This window comes from Lactuca virosa, chromosome 3, assembly GCF_052849685.1.
Source record: "Lactuca virosa cultivar CGN04683 chromosome 3, Lactuca_virosa_CGN04683_v6, whole genome shotgun sequence".
Taxonomy (NCBI): Eukaryota; Viridiplantae; Streptophyta; class Magnoliopsida; order Asterales; family Asteraceae; genus Lactuca; species Lactuca virosa.
The window spans coordinates 65946266-65961265 of NC_136428.1; the positions used below are offsets into that span (position 1 = coordinate 65946266).

A 15000-nucleotide genomic window follows, 5' to 3' on the forward strand; every position below is an offset into this window, starting at 1 on the left:
CAGCTCTGGGCCTTTTATTAGTTAGCCCTGGTAAAGCCCCCAGGCGGCGTATTTTTTTGAAACGAGGACCTCGGTAACGCGACATAAAGACTCCTTCTTCTTATTTATATTTAATTATTAATTCTTATTGATGAAATTTCATTCTACAGAATAAACCTAAACTAAAAATGAACTAAATTCTAAATAAAGCGAAATTTACTTAGTTATTCTATTAAAGAATAATGAGATGAGTTGGATAAATATCCAGATCTTTATATTCTATATATAGAAAAAGAAAAGGATTCTTTTCGTTAGATAGTTGGAAATTCCTATCACATAATAAATCAAGGGCTTTCGCCAAAAGAGGAAAACATTTTTTTTCAATATTCTTTGATTTCAAAGATGCATTATCAATCATGTAAAACATAGAATAAAATAAATAGAGAAAAGCCGACTATCGGAATCGAACCGATGACCATCGCATTACAAATGCGATGCTCTAACCTCTGAGCTAAGCAGGCTCACATAAAATAAATTCGACATGTATAAGAATTCAATAAACTCTTAGAATCTTTGCTATTCACTATTATACTATTTTAATTCTTAGCTATTCATATTCGCTATTCATAAGGAATATTAATATATTAAAGAATAGACTATAGAATTTCAAATAACTGTTAAATATTATAGAAGATAACGATTAATCTAGCGATATAGAATTTCCATTTTTCTTTTTTATCACAATTAAATATTCTTTTTTTTAATATGAAAAGAATCGACCGTTCAAGTATTCGAAATTTCATGGGTAAATGAGTGGAAGAGAGGCATATGTATAGCGTATGTATCCACCTATATTGAATTGCCGATACAGAAATGATAAAATCGTTTTTTATTGGACCGAATATAAGCCTCCTATAGATATAGAAGATGAAAGAAGATAGACAAGAAATCAAAGACAAAGAGGAGAAAACACTTTTTCGAGACAGTAATCGGCATCTATCTAATGAATTCAACGGTTCCGGTATAAATGAAAGAAAAAGGGGAACGAGATCACAATGAGATTTTCATCTCAAAAAGGGGGATATGGCGAAATCGGTAGACGCTACGGACTTAATTGGATTGAGCCTTGGTATGGAAACTTACTAAGTGATAACTTTCAAATTCAGAGAAACCCTGGAATTAATAAAAATGGGCAATCCTGAGCCAAATCACGTTTTCCGAAAACAAACAAAGGTTCAGAAAGCGAAAATCAAAAAGGATAGGTGCAGAGACTCGATGGAAGCTGTTCTAACGAATGGAGTTGATTGTCTTACGTTAGTAGAGGAATCCTTCTATCGAAACTTCAGAAAAGATGGAGGATAAACCTGTATACATACTAGAGAAGAATTGTTGTCAATTGATTCCATATTGAAGAAAGAATCGAATATTCATTGATCAAACCATTCACTCCATAATCTGATAGATCTTTTGAAGAACTGATTAATCGGACAAGAATAAAGATAGAGTCCCGTTCTACATGTCAATACTGGCAACAATGAAATTTATAGTAAGAGGAAAATCCGTCGATTTCAAAAGTCGTGAGGGTTCAAGTCCCTCTATCCCCAAAAAGACCATTTGGCTCCCTAATTCTTTATCGTATCCTTTTTTTTTCTTTATCCTTTTTTCGTTAGCGGTTCAAAACTCCTTATCTTTCTCATTCTCTACTCTTTATACAATGAGCGTAAAATCACATGTGATATATATGATACATGTACAAATGAACATCTTTGAGCAAGGAATCCCCATTTGACTAATTTACGATCGATATTTTTATTCATACTGAAACTTACAAAGTTGTTCTTTTAACAAATTATAGGCCCGGGATGAGGCTTTGTAATACCCTTTCAATTGACATAGACCCAAGTTCTCTAGTAAAATGAAAATGAGTATGAGACATGAGGAATAGTTGGGATAGCTCGGTTGGTAGAGCATAGGACTGAAAATCCTCGTGTCACCGGTTCAAATCTGGTTCCTGACACATGATTAATTTGTATGAGTCTCTATTCTACCAATTAATTGATATGAGCAATTAATTGATATGAATACATATTCATTAAGAGTCTAGATAATAATACATATTCTCCATCTCGTTCTTTAGAACCCCATCTATTTGATTTTTATAGAGGGGGTAAAGAGTTTATTATACAAAGTATGTAAAAAAAAAGGGAGATTCTATTTTCTCTTCTTTTTTATTTCTTCTCTAGTTCAAAAAGAAAAGAATGTGAATACTTCATACACATATGCATATTCGAAGGTTAAGGTTGAAAGATTCAATAGAGTAGTTGAAGGATGCGAATAAATAAGATTCAGTTTTGTATTTTCTTTTCCATTTTTAATTTACTCCTACATTACATGACTTTATAGATTCCCCTTAAGTGATGTGTGCAGTCCAAAGTTGATGCTGCATAATTCGTTTGGTTCCTCCTATCAACTTGGCTCATCCGAAATAAGTATTTTACAAATTTGAGAATCCCGATTAATTCCTAATTTTATTTTATTGTATTTTTTTTATTCTATACATAATAAAAATACAAACCATAAACGAGACTTCAATTACTCTGTTTAATCTAGAATCGAACCTGGAATCTATAGAATTGTATAATTGAAGATTCGTTTTTTATCATTCAATGAGCATCTTGTATTTCATAAAAATTGGGAGCAATATAATCCTTACGTAAAGGCCATTCTATCCAACTTTCAGGCATTAATATACGTTTCAAACGGGGATGATTATCAAAAGAGATTCCCAACATATCATAGGATTCCCGTTCTTGAAAATCCACACTCTTCCAAACCCAAAAAACAGACGGAATTGTAGGATCCCTCCTCGGGGCAAATACTTTTATGCATACCTCTTCTGGTTGATCCGCGCCATACTCTATTCTAGTAAGATGATACACACTAGCTAATAGTCCGCCTGGTGTTACATCATAGGCACATTGGGAGCGGAGATAATTGTAACCATATACATATAAAATGACAGCAATGGAATGCCAATCCCCCGGTTTGATTTGTAAAGTCTCTATTCCTTGGTAATCACAGCCCAAAGATCTATGAATTAGCCCATGCTTAACTAGCCAAGCAGACAAATGACCCTGCATCTTTTTTATCTCTCCCGCATTTTTTTTATAAGTATTTCACATTTACGATGAAATTTATGAAGATTGATTCGCGACTTTTTATTCTGTGCAAATGAATCCTGTCTAATTTACTAATTCGGAGGAAGATACTGAACTTTTGTATTTGAAAAATGTTTCAGGAGGAATCTCTGAGGTAGATGTTGGTTGATAAAGGAATCCTTGATCATAATTTCCAGTATGAATACTATGCCCAACCTGAAACTTGTGATTGGTAGTAAAACAACGATTCTCTCGCTGAGACATAGTTCTATCTGGATAGATTTCTCGAGATATTTTCTTACGAAGTTTTGTTATAGCATCTATAATTACTTCTGGTTTAGGTGGACAGCCCGGCAAATATACATCCACAGGAATTAGCTTATCGACTCCACGAACAGTACTATAAGAATCGGTACTGAACATCCCCCCCATAATTGTACATGCTCCCATAGCAATAACATATTTTGGTTCATGCATTTGCTCGTATAATCTCACTAAGGAAGGGGCCATTTTCATTGTTACTGTTCCGGCTGTTAAAATAAGGTCCGCTTGTCTAGGACTTGACCTTGGTACTAGTCCATAACGATCAAAGTCGAATCGTGAGCCTATTAGTGAAGCAAATTCAATGAAGCAACAACTGGTACCATAGAGAAGTGGCCATAAACTAGAGAGTCTTGACCAATTTGAAAGATCATTTAATGTAGTTGAAATAACTGAGTTTTGGGTTGTTCGATCAAATAAGGGAAACTCAATGGAATTCATAACTATCTCAATTTTTTCCTTTTTTCTTTTTATTGTCTGAATATTCAGGAGCTAAGACTATTCCAATGCCCCCTTTCGCCATGCATAAACTAAACCAACAATTAAGATAAGCACGAAAATTAAAGCTTCTACAAATACAGATACACCTAATACATCAAAACTCATTGCCCATGGATAAAGAAAAACCGTTTCAACATCAAAAACAACAAAAACTAGAGCAAACATATAATAGCGGATTCTAAATTGTAACCAAGCGTCGCCTATTGGTTCTATACCCGATTCATAACTACAAAGTTTCTCCGGTCCTTTGCTAATCGGAGCTAAAAATCCCGAAATGAAAAATACCAAAATAGGAATAAGACTTGATATGATTAGAAATGCCCAAAAAATATCATATTCATAAAGCAGAAACATAGATGCACTCCTATGAACGTGGAAAATATACCGGATTAGTCAATTCGAGTTGAATTTTTTAAGTCGTTCATAACTATTTAGTTAAAGTAAGAATTGCTTTTGGTCGAACCATTTAGTGGGCTGGGCGTGTTTCCTTTCAAGATTCATAGATTAGAATCCTATTTTTATTACATATCTTTAGATATCTTTTGATTTTTTTTAGTTATAGTTAAAACTAACTATTACTCTTATCCAAATTCTCTTGTTTTCATATCAATCTTACCGAGTATTCTCTCTAAAGAAAAGGGATTCTAAATATAATTCTCATTTTTTTTTATGAATATGTCCATTTGTCTCTTTTTATTAGTGGTTTATAATAGAACAAGTAGTCAGATGTAAGAGAATGTCTAGGAATTTTCATCTCAAGATTTAGAATATATGGGTCTTATTATATTCCTTTTATTAGAATCCAATCCCGATGGAGGATTTTCTATTCATTGAATATCGAAAGAGAAGACTAGGTCTAAGTAAGGTATACGAAGGAAAGCCTATTTTACGTTTTAGCAAAGATATTCGCTTTTCAAACTTTATATTGTGCACAAATAGCGCGCAATACCGACGTAAATTACTATTAGATTTGATTGGGGTTGGGTTAGGTTGGAGTTTTTAACCAGACTCGTGTCATGATACAAAATTCCATAGAATTGGGTATACCAAACGAAGGGTACTATAATTAACTCATTGATTTCGGACAGGAAAAGATGAAAATTGCAGATGAATTTTCCTACGAAGAGTACTGAACAAAAGTTGGTTTGTTTATCCACAACTGGAAAAAGATCGATTGGGTCCATTGAAATGAAATGTGTTTTTGCTTTTAGTTTGATATTCTACTTTAAACGATCCCCTTGAATGGGCTTATAGTAATGATTGTCTTTTGATAAAGCAATCAGTCAGTTAAAACAATAACGAGGAAATTCAAATGAAAAATGATACAATTTTTTTTAATATTCATTTTTATTTTATAGGGCTCTAGGGCTATACGGACTCGAGCCGTAGACTTTCTCGGTAAAACAGATCAAACTTATTATTATCAAAATGATCTGAACTGTTTCAAAGACCCAACATGCATTTTTTGTGCATTGGGCTCTTTCATTAACTGATATAAATATCAGCTAGTCCGCCATTTTTATTTTTTACCGAAAAATAAGGAGATGGCTCCATGTGCTCTGAGTCATTATGTGGATTCAGATTCAGGAACACTACCAAAGTTTTTCAAGGGGGGTTATCTTGACGTAGGTCTGCCTCTGGCCTAGATTAACCTAAGTGAAATGAAGTCTCTATCGCTCTATTTAAAAATCAAATATGAAACTTCGTACACCTTAAAGTTCATAGGACGAAAAGAGATTTTTTTGAGGCCCTTATGCTCAGCCTAGCATTGAATAGACTGGGTATTCACCTTATCAATATATCAAATCAATGATGGGGTCTGTTTGGCACCTAACTGGGCACCTAAACGGACCGAACCCTTGTCAGGCTATTGTTCTCTTCTTCCCTCAAAGTTATGGAATGGAGTAAGACATCGATTTGTCAATAAGATCAATTTTTTTGATTCCATGATGGACTCCCCTGAAAAAAAATCGGCGCGCGTGTAAACGAGGTGCTCTACCAACTGAGCTATAGCCCTTAGTGCTTGTAATATATATTTTATTATGGGGTTGTTCTTATTTTACCAGAGGGTTTTGAGTTAGCCCCTCCCGATCGTATTTCCCCCGAGATAAAAGAAAAGATGGGCAATCTGTCTTTTCAGAGCTATCGCCCAAATCAAAAAAATATTCTTGTCATAGGCCCTGTTCCTGGTCAGAAATATAGTGAAATCACGTTTCCTATTCTTTCCCCGGACCCCGCTACTAAGAAAGACATTCACTTCTTAAAATATCCTATATACGTAGGGGGAAACATGGGAAGGGGCCAGATTTATCCTGACAGGAGCAAGAGTAACAATACAGTTTATAATGCTACAGCATCCGGTATAGTAAGCAAAATCCTACGAAAAGAAAAGGGGGGATACGAAATAACCATAGCGGATGCATCGGATGGACGTCAAGTGGTTGATATTATCCCTCCGGGGCCAGAACTTCTTTTTTCAGAAGGCGAATCTATCAAATTTGAGCAACCGTTGACAAGTAATCCTAATGTGGGCGGATTTGGTCAGGGAGATGCAGAAATAGTACTTCAAGATCCATTACGTGTACAAGGCCTTTTGTTCTTCTTAGCATCTGTTATTTTGGCACAAATATTTTTTGTTCTTAAAAAGAAACGGTTCGAGAAGGTTCAATTGTCCGAAATGAATTTCTAGACTCGCGGATTTATCGACCTCAAGTTTGTAAAAAGAACCAAATTTTTTTAGTAATTATGATTATCTATGATAAAAAATAAAATTCTAAAAAGCCTTTTGTTTGTTTATACTCTTTTTCTACGAGATACCGGGAATTCCTTGTACCACATTCCTAGCCACAGTATGTAGATTGTGAAGAAGACTATTTGACTTGACCCCTTCTTTCTTTGTTTTTGTTTTTTTATAAAAATTTGGGGTGATGTTATTATGTTGCTATTGGCAGATTAAAATGTCATAAAATGCAGTTGAGTCTAATACAATGGACTTCGGCTAGATCCTATACAAAAGTAAACGCAAAATAGAACGGATAATTGAAGGGAACAAATATTTCTGGGAGGGGTTATTCGTCTTCCTAGTCTTCGACACAAGAAAGGGGTGTGAAAAATCCTTTTCTTGTGTCGAAATAATAATGATTCTTGATACTGTTCGTCAAACATTCCTAGTGTTAGTTTCTATTTTTTACAGACGTATCAGAACGTTTTTTTATAGTTATTACGTATTTTATTTATTCTTATCTTATAATAATTACGTATACTATAAATAAAAAGTGGTGGACAAACAAAAGAGGAGGGGAAAATCTGTTGAGTAAATAGAACTTCTTCAATGAACTTATAAAAAAAAATATTCTAATTATTAAGAACTCAACGGGACCTTCTCCCTCAAATCAGACAAACAAAGAAGGGAATCCGTTGAGTTCTTACGCTTTCATGTCTACAACTCAATTCATCCGATTACTACAGGGATGAACCCAATCCGGAATATGAACCATAAAAGAAAACACCTACTAAACCGATCACAAGAATATCAGCTACAGTACCTATTATCCAAAGAGGAATTCTTCCAGTAGTATCGGCCATTTACCCCACTTCCCTCCACATTTCATCAAGTGGTCATGCTAGAGACATAAACAGTCATGGATAATTATGAGATGAGATCCTTCCGAATGGGGTAAGAGAAAGAATACCTAGAACGATTAGTCTATTATTTTAGTTCTCTCTCCTTTTCTTAATTGAAGAAATAATTGGAAAATAAAACAGCAAGTACAAAAATGAGTAATAACCCCCAGTAGAGGCTGGTACGATTCAATTCAACATTTTGTTCGTTTGGGTTTGATTGTGTCGTAGCTCTATAATTCGGATTAGGGTTATCGTTGTATGAACTGCATTGCTGATATTGACCCCAAAAAAGAAACGGTAGGTATAGCTAGGCCGTGAACAGTCAACCATCGCACTGTAAAAATTGGATAGGTTCGATCTATGGTCATTGAAGCCTCCTAAAAAGATCTACTAAATTCATCGAGTTGTTCCAAAGAATCAAAACGGCCGGTGATTAATGGAATTCCTTGTCGGTTTTCTGTGAAATACTCGTTTGGCCGAGGGCTTCCAAACACATCGTAAGCTAAACCAGTGTTGACGAATAACCAGCCCGCAATGAATAGGGAAGGTATAGTAATGCTATGAATGACCCAATAGCGAATACTGGTAATCAGCAAAAGAACGTTCTCCTGTGCTTCCAGACATGCTGAGCTCCACATATTTTTGTACAGTCAAAAGGGGATCGATTCCGTAAAAGATTGGATCAGTAAATGGAAATTCACTGAAAAAAACATTTGTGAGATCGTCAATATTGTACCGAGGGCGTCTTTAGAGTATACCGAATCAGTATAGCTATCCTTCTTTTGACACAGCAACGCACTTTCAATGAGTATTGGAAGGAGGTGCTAAATAATTTCTTTCTTCCGTTACTTGTTGTTTATCGATGTAAAATAATGTCCCATTCAATAGAAAATTATTGAATTGAAAATAATCTATTTCTCACCATTATGAGTTATTATGAGTTTAGGGCTAGAAACTGAGGATCAGGTAAAATATGAATCTGATAAGGTAGTTTCTAATAATTCATGAAATTGATTAGAATATTCCTACAATTGTAAGTAGATGTGAGATCTATAAATCTTTGTTATTCATAGTTGTAGAACCGGTTTTTGTTGGAATCGTTTTTTTTCTTTTAAGGAATTGGTTAATCGTCCGGTAACAAGTAAGAATAGCAAATTTTATTCGATAAACGAAAAAGAACAAAGAATGAAATAATTGGAATCACTAATAGTGCATGCATTGTTGTATTAGATCAAAATCGGAAGGTTCTTTCTTGACCTAACTACAAAAATGCAGATTTTTGGAAAGATACAAAATAGAACTTCTAAAGCAAAATAAAATAGAAATGACTAGTCTTAGAATATAGTTGAACCAAAACACCTATTTTTTTCGAGTGATCATGTGATAACTTTTTGTTCTCATTCATTCAAGATATTATATAAGTGAACCTATTACGGAATCTAATTAGTTAAAATCAAAGTAAAAGTTTTATAAGATTACTGTTCGCTCTAAAATATAAAATTTATTCGATACAATAAAAAAAAAGAAATGATAAAAAGAGGAATAATTTAATAATTTCATTCCATAATGATTTGAAAAGACTTTCATTTTAAAACGAAATTAAATGACCCAGTTCTTATTATTCGTTTCTAAGTTGAGTTGAAAAATTATCCAAGAATGAATTCGCTGATTGACGGTATGGGTAGATGTTGCAGATGATTAATCCATTTTTTTATACAGTTGTGACTTTCTCCTTGTTAGTGCTGTCTATAATGATAGATCAATCAAAACCTTTCAATTGGACTTATTCTTTCAATTGGTATTTTTTTTTATCTCCTATTTTGCAAAAAAGGAAACTCAGGTAAGTGCTTTTTTATAAACATATGTATAAAAAGAACATATTTCATTTAGCTCCTTCATGCTTACCATAACTAGTTATTTCGGTTTTCTACTGACGGCTTTAACTATAACCTCAGCTCTATTTATTGGTCTGAGCAAGTTACGACTGATTTGAAATTCATTGCACAATTCATAAAAGGAAATCTTTCCGCGAACTTCTGTGTATTTATAGTTACTTACCGTGTCCATTGCCAATTCTTGGTCATTGAGATTCATGGTAATTCAGATTAATATTTAGGTATAGATATTACCTCTTTTTTCTCCTTTCAAACAAATTGAAATGATTGAAGTTTTCCTATTTGGAATCGTGTTAGGTCTAATTCCTACTACTTTGGCTGGATTATTTGTAACTGCATATTTACAATACAGGCGTGGCGATCAGTTGGATCTTTGATTAGATTAATTAACATCTCTTTTTTTGATTGACCTCCTCCTTTCTTTAATATCCAGGAGGTCAAATTCAGATTGCCGTTCCAGTTAGTGCTTCAACCGAATTTGATCGAAGAAGATCCGAATCACGCTCTGTAGGATTTGAACCTACGACATCGGGTTTTGGAGACCCACGTTCTACCGAACTGAACTAAGAGCGCTTTCTTATCATAAAAGATAAGACGGTAAATAAAAGGATTGGCCCCAATACATCTTGTATGCATACACAATAATAGTATCATAACAATGAAAGATTCTATATGATATGTCCAATGTGAATTGATCTCAAAAAATCCCTCGTTACTGCTCAAAGGAGCAATAATAGGTAGGGATGACAGGATTTGAACCCGTGACATTTTGTACCCAAAACAAACGCGCTACCAAGCTGCGCTACATCCCTTCCATTGGTCTACAGTGTCATTGTAGAGAATTCTTGTCTTGTTTTCCACATCGTTATCTCCTCTATTAAAATCTAGAATTTTTATGTCCATCTCGTCTTTTTGTTCTCATTTAACATATAATAATAGTAAAATACTTCTATCTATATGAAAAATGGAATGGAACCCCTAGGAAAAATAAATGAGTTGGGGGAATATTGGGGAAGAAAGGACGTTTTTTTCTGTATTTAACAAAAAGTCAATCTTATTTACCGGATGATTGTACATTTCAATATGTTTATGTATTACAATAAAATGAAGGAGGTTTTTCAATGCGAGATCTAAAAACATATCTTTCCGTAGCACCGGTATTAAGTACTCTATGGTTCGGTTCTTTGGCAGGTTTATTGATAGAGATTAATCGTTTTTTCCCGGATGCGTTGACGTTCCCCTTTTTTTCATTCTAGTTATTGACGTGGGAAGGAATAAAGAAGATTAGAGATACAATTAAATACCAGCCCCCCTTCTTTTCTCTTTTTCCCTTTAAAAAATTTTAGAATAAGGGAGGAAAGAGAAAGAATAAAAGTGCATTCAACAGCTGCGAGACTCGGGTTCAGGTTGGAATTAAATTAATATGAAATTTCTATGTATTCAATTTCTATGGAAGTAGAATACAAACTGTGGTTCTAGGGAAAGAGTATTATATAAGATACTTATATGAAATACTGTACTGTGATTTGAAATCTAGTTTAGAAATCTTTCTATCTTATTTGCTATATTGATTGTAGTGAAATCTTGCATAAGAGGATAGTAAGTTACAAATTCTATTTTGTTTTTTCCTTCCTTTCTTCTTTTTCGTTTCGGATTGAAAGAGGAAGAGTTGAGTAAATGAAAAATCCAAAGGAGGTTCATGGCCAAGGGTAAAGATGTGCGAATACCGGTTCTTTTGGAATGTACCGCTTGTGTTCGAAACGGTGTTAATGTTAATAAGGCATCAACGGGCATTTCCAGATATATTACTCAAAAGAACCGGCACAATACGCCTAATCGATTGGAGTTGCGAAAATTTTGTCCATATTGTTACAAACATACGATTCACGGGGAGGTAAAGAAATAGATCGAACCGAGCACCTACGCCCTTATATATCTTACAAGGAAAAGGAAAAAATGACATTATATATATAACATATTTAACATAGTTAAAGATAATTATAAACAAACCAAATCCTCTTTTTTTATTCTAATTAGAGATACGGCTGAAATAGGATTTTAGGGATAAGAAATAAACTAACCAAACCATGGATAAATCCAAGTGAACTTTTCTTAAATCCAAGCGATCTTTTCGTAGGCGTTTGCCCCCGATCCAATCGGGGGATCGAATTGATTATAAAAACATGAGTTTAATTAGTCGATTTATTAGTGAACAGGGAAAAATATTATCTAGACGAGTGAATAGATTGACCTTGAAACAACAACGATTAATTACTATTGCTATAAAACAAGCTCGTATTTTATCTTTGTTACATTTTCTTAATAATGAGAAACAATTTGAAAGAACCGAGTCGACCACTAGAACTCCTAGTCTTAGAGCCAGAAAAAGATAGGTTTACTCTTTATTCACTTGAATTCGAATTCCCATCCGAACTCAAACGGGGATTGATATTTTGTTGGAAAAATCCAAGAATCCGGATTGAATTCTCGTGTCGTAAGAAAACAAATAATCATCTGGGAAGAATAAATTTTTTTATTTAACTTGTTGATTCATATTTATTTTGACTACTTTCTCATATTTTATCATATTCTATTCATTTTTATTCGACCTTCCCGGAGTTCATTCTCCGGGCAACTCCGTTTAACCGGTGGATTCCTTCCAACCTACTTCTTTTATGATCTCATTGGAAATCATATAAAGACAATTCCTATTTGATATAGCTATTTGTGCAAGTATTTTACGATTAAGAAGCAACTGTCTCTTGTACAGACCGTTTATTAATCTACTATAACTATAGCATACCCCCCTTTCACGAATTGCTGCATTTATTCGAGTGATCCACAAACGACGAAAATTGATTTTTTGCTTATCCCTATCCCGATGAGCCGAAACCAAAGCTCTTATTTTTTGTTGAGTAATAGTTCGAGTAAGTCTTGAATGAGCCCCCCGAAAGCTTGATGCAAATAAACGAATTTTTGTTCTACGTCTCCGAGCGATATATCCCCGTCTAATTCTGGTCATTGAATAAATGAAACTTTCACGAATAACTAATAGATTTCCTTTCTTTCAGTTATTCTTTTGCCCCTTTCCTAGTATATTAATAACAAAACGGATTTTTCCAATGTATAAACTAAAAATTCCAACGGCTTTGGCTACTATAACCTTCCCAACCACGATTTTTTCTTTTTTATAGGCGTTTCGCCTCGAAATACGAAATTGTACTAGACTAGGTATTAAAAAAAATAAAAAAATAGCAATGATAAAGAAATAGTGGATTCCATCGTTTCTATGGTTACTTCTTAAACGGTGAGGTCTTCTCTATACACCGGAGCCTTTACTTCATTTAATCAATGTTATTGCTAACTTGTATAGTTCACATTCTTCGGCTCTACCCATGAATTATCCAGTAATAGGTCTTTCACAACGAGCTCTACCTATACAGTAACGGTATTTAATTATGAAGGTTGGCTGGGTAGCTGACCCTGTTAGTCTGTTCTTGCAAGAGGGGTCTATATTAACTAAGATTTCCTCCGCTTAATGGATAACCATTTGCTACCAATGGAGAATTGCTTCTCATCTTGAATTGAGGTGAGTGGATTTACACCAATAGAAACCATAAATTTCATACACAATAAAAGGGATATGCTCCATTTTCTTATTTTTAGATAGGAAATGTAGTTCGTTTTCCGTTCTATCCTATTTGATCATTGATATTCGAACATGGCTCTCTTTCCTTTGTTCTAGTTCATGATCTGAACGACTCGCACATACACCCTAGTATATGTTCCTCGACGCTGAGGGCATCCCCGAAGCGCGGGGGATTTTGTGACATTTCTAATTGGCTGTCTTGTATTTCTAATAAGTTGTTTAATCGTTGGCATGTTGAATCATATACATAATGGACTGGTTTAGATCGATCCTAACCGCATGATTATGAATTCCTTTTATTGAATAGAATAGTAAATAAAAGTCATAATATATTAATATGAAACTCGGCAAGGGTAATTTCAAATCACGAATTGATGCGAAATCCAGACTATGCTATTGTCATTCAACCGCTACAAGATCAACAATTCCATAAGCTTGGGCCTCTGTTCCTGACATAAAAACATCTCTTTCCATGTCTTCGGAGACAACCCATAGGGGTTTGCCCGTTCTTTGTACATAAACCCTTGTCAGGGTTTCACGTATTTCAGCAGTTCTCCCACTTCCAGGATGAATTCTCCCGTTGCTACTTCAGAAAAAGAACCAGCAGGTTGATGGATCATTACCCTGATGATATAAGAAAATAAAAGGTTTCTTTATTTCGCATGATAAAGGGAACATAAAACAAAGATAAAATAATAACAAGAAAAAAAGATAGAATCGAACAACCGTACGGGCATTATGCATTGCATACGGTTCTACAATAAAATTGACCCTTACCTTACATCAAATAAAGAAAAAATAGGATCGATCAGACCCCGATCGGTAAATGATCAACTTACCACCCTTCCTTTCGGAGGAATTCAAAAATACAATGATGACTCCATTGCTTTATATATTTATTTTATTATATTTTTTTGTCTGTGATGTGATTTGTCTGTGATTAAGCAATCCCAAAGTTGCTTTTTTATTTGATCAAATAAACTAAGGAAAAAAGAATCTTGTTTTTTTTTCGCTCTATAAATATTGTTAAGAGACCTCTGGTGTGAAAAAAAGTTTGTGACGCTGAACTGGACTTCCGATAAGAAAATCGGAAATACCTTTTTCTCATATTACTCTCTCGATACATAATCTAATGTTTTGAAAACAAAATTTCTTATATCGAATTCAAAGTGCCATGCTATTATTACTTAATATTCATATTTCATATGGAGAAGGCATAGTCTTCTTTTTTCTCTCAAATAAAAGCCTCATTGGCGCCAAGCGTGAGGGAATGCTAGACGTTTGGTAATTTCTCCTCCGACCAGGATAAAAGATCCCATTGAAGCGGCTGATCCCATGCATATTGTATGTACATCTGGTTGCACAAATTGCATAGTATCATAAAGAGCCACCCCCGGTATTACCCATCCGCCAGGAGAGTTTATAAACAAATACAGATCTTTGGTATCATCCTCGATACTGAGATATATCATAAGACCAATAAGTTGATTCGAGATCTCGCTATCAACCTCTTGACCTAAAAAAAGTAATCTTTCTCGATAAAGTCGGTTGATTAGGGTCAAATCCCTTCGGAACCGTACAGGCGTCTTTTGATGCATACGGTTCAAAAAAAAGAATCAATGTGTAGATTCCAATACTTTTTATTTTTTCATAGCAAGTTCCTTCTAACTTATAAAAAAAGATTTTCTTTTATTTTTCACTAAACACGAGTTTGTTTTCCTTTCCTTATTAACGTATAATATCAAAAAAGAATTCATTAAACTTATCCAATTAACTTCTCATTGATGGATTCTTTCATCGCGATTCAATCCAAATCACGATGTTATTTTCTTGTTCTTAAATGGGCCTCTTTAATCTTTTTAGGTTTATGCTC

General features: G+C 34.2%; 3 non-coding genes and 1 pseudogene across 4 annotated transcripts in view; all 4 read right to left on the bottom strand.

Moving 5' to 3' along the window:
- Positions 1-427: 427 nt before the first annotated feature.
- TRNAT-UGU (transfer RNA threonine (anticodon UGU)) lies at positions 428-500 on the bottom strand. The gene has a single exon. It is a non-coding gene; the product is annotated as a tRNA-Thr (tRNA).
- A 9477-nt stretch (positions 501-9977) lies between these two features.
- On the bottom strand, positions 9978-10051 carry TRNAW-CCA (transfer RNA tryptophan (anticodon CCA)). Its single transcript has one exon. It is a non-coding gene; the product is annotated as a tRNA-Trp (tRNA).
- Positions 10052-10216: 165 nt separating this feature from the next.
- On the bottom strand, positions 10217-10290 carry TRNAP-UGG (transfer RNA proline (anticodon UGG)). Its single transcript has one exon. It is a non-coding gene; the product is annotated as a tRNA-Pro (tRNA).
- A 1310-nt stretch (positions 10291-11600) lies between these two features.
- The window catches only part of LOC145165872 (ATP-dependent Clp protease proteolytic subunit-like), a 3969-nt pseudogene continuing 569 nt past the window's right edge, over positions 11601-15000 (bottom strand). Inside the window, exons 2-3 of the transcript XR_013740213.1 lie at positions 14385-14678; positions 11601-13751 (exon numbers count right to left, since the gene is read on the bottom strand). The product of XR_013740213.1 is annotated as an ATP-dependent Clp protease proteolytic subunit-like (transcript). The remainder of the gene's footprint in view (positions 13752-14384; positions 14679-15000) is intronic.